General features: G+C 42.0%; 1 pseudogene; it reads right to left on the reverse strand.

The window, feature by feature from the left end:
* Positions 1-520: 520 nt before the first annotated feature.
* LOC124527287 (putative elongation factor 1-alpha-like 3) lies at positions 521-1,670 on the reverse strand (annotated as a pseudogene).
* Between the last annotated feature and the right edge of the window lie 784 nt (positions 1,671-2,454).

The raw sequence follows: 2,454 nt of genomic DNA on the forward strand, positions 1-2,454 counted from the left end.
GCTAGGCAAGGTTGGGCCTGGTTAGTATTTGGATGGAAGAAGTACTGATTCAAAAAGGCAATAATTTAAAATCTTTTCACACACACACACACACGCACACACACACAAATGGTCCACAAAACATTTTCCTTTCCTTCTGAAGATTTTAGGATGCATAATGAAACATTAACCAGTCTTTTTCTATTAAATGGCCAATTGAGACAAGCGGTTCAGAGACCATTCTTCCAACACTGATTAAGACTGTGGTGACATTGGGGCACCTGGGTGGCGCAGTCGGTTAAGCGTCCGACTTCAGCCAGGTCACGATCTCGCGGTCCGTGGGTTCGAGCCCCGCGTCGGGCTCTGGGCTGATGGCTCAGAGCCTGGAGCCTGTTTCCGATTCTGTGTCTCCCTCTCTCTCTGCCCCTCCCTCGTTCATGCTCTGTCTCTCTCTGTCCCAAAAATAAATAAAAACGTAGGAAAAAAAATTAAAAAAAAAAAAAAAAAAAGACTGTGGTGACATGTACCAGGGAAGCTTTCGTTACGCTTTCCGAACTTTGGGGGCAGACTTGGTGACCTTGCCAGCTCCAGCAGTCTTCTTGTCCATTGTTTTGATGACACCCTCAGCAATTGCCCATGCCATGTCACGAAATCCCAAACCCAGAGGAAGATAGTCAGAGAAGGTCTCTAAATGCTTGGGCTCTCCAGGAACCATTTCAATGATGGCAGATCACCAGACTTCAACAATGTGGGGCCATCTTCCAGTTGGTTTTTTCCCATAAAGTCAATACATTTTCTACCTCATCTCAGCAAAATTACAAGCAATGTGAGGTGTGAGATTTTTTTACATTAAAGGAAATTCTTATTAACCATATATTGTTCATAAATGTTCCTTTTTTTAAAAAGAAGTCAACTTTCTAGAGTAGTGCAATCCTCATGAATGACTTCAGCTTTGCATCATGAGTCTTGTGGTAAAAAAAATCATTTTTTTTTACAGTATGATACTTTCCAAATAAACTCTTTTAAAATAGTCTAGTCTTTCCTTAGATGTTACAATAAAACAGATACGAAACAGACAACAAAGTATAGTTTGTGTTTACAAAAAAAGCTGTACGTACAAACGGATTTAGGTTATAAATGTATACGTGCACCTGCATAGGTGAGTACCCAGCATTAATTTGGTCTGGATGCTTCAGAAGAATCATTTGAATCTTGAAGTCAGCTGCTTCTCTTGGTGGGTCATTTTTCTCTGTCACCAGCTGTATGTCCCAGTAGGTATGTTTGAGAGATGCCTTCTTGACACTGAAGCCTGCATCTGCCCCCAGGAAGAGCTTTACTCAAAATTCCATGGTGCATTTTAACAGACTCCACTTCATTTGTAATGTTGACTGGAACAAAGGTGACCACCCTGCCAGGGTTGAGAACACCGTTCTCTCTTCAGCCCACAGGGACAGGACCCATAGCACCAATTTTGTAGATATCCTAGATGGGCAGAAGAAAGATCTTGCCCTTTGGACATTTGTCAGCAGAATGCAACACAGAGCTTCCAGCAGTGAGGTTCCACGGGCATTTCCATCTTTATGGGTGGCTTTCCATTCCTTGAACGAAGGTGTATTAGTACTTGAGTCCAGCATGTTGTCACCGCTTCAACCAGAAATTCACAAAAGTGTTACTGTATTGAGATTATACATGATATTATGCATGAAGATAGAGTTAGCTTTTCTCTTGGCCGTGGCTGTTCCAGTTGTTCCATCATATCACCAAGAAAGTCTGGAACCATGGCACTAAACTTGACTTATGAGAAGGATTGCGTATGCTAAATAGCAGTAGGACTAATTACCTGTTATTTAGAGCCACCCAAATCTCCTCTGATGGAACCCTGTAATAGCTCATCTCATTATTATTAAAATTCTGTAAATAATAATAATTTTCGGGCACCTGTGTGGCTCAGTTGGTTAAGTGTCCGACTTCGGCTCAGGTCATGATCTCGTGGTTCATGAGTTCAAGCCCCGCGTCAGGCTCTGTGCTGATGGCTCAGAGCCTGGAGCCTGTTTCAGATTCTGTGTCTCCCTCTCTCTGACCCTCCCCCGTTTATGCTCCGTCTCTCTTTGTCTCAAAAATAAATAAACGTTAAAAAAATATTTTTTAAATAATAATAATTTCTTCTTCTTCTTCTTCTTCTTCTCCTTTATATAGCCTGGTTTTAGTTGAGAACTTGCCCCTAGGCTCTGCTGAGCCCAAAGTGTCTCACACATATTTTGATGGTACTTTTGCATAGTCTGATTTGTCTCTATACAATTGTTTGTAAGTACCTGCAGTACCCAATCCTGTGTGATAGCTGCAGTTGGCATTGTAGGAGGAATAAATGAAATTTTCCTTTGATGCATGTTTGCGTCGCAGACCACCCTTGGTTTGACATCGCACACACTGACAGAAGACAGTATAGATGTAAGGTTGGAGACATAAGGGTGCCTG

This window comes from Lynx rufus, unplaced genomic scaffold, assembly GCF_022079265.1.
Source record: "Lynx rufus isolate CCGP_SWC_20201006 ecotype Redwood Valley unplaced genomic scaffold, mLynRuf1.p SCAF_5, whole genome shotgun sequence".
NCBI lineage: Eukaryota > Metazoa > Chordata > Mammalia > Carnivora > Felidae > Lynx > Lynx rufus.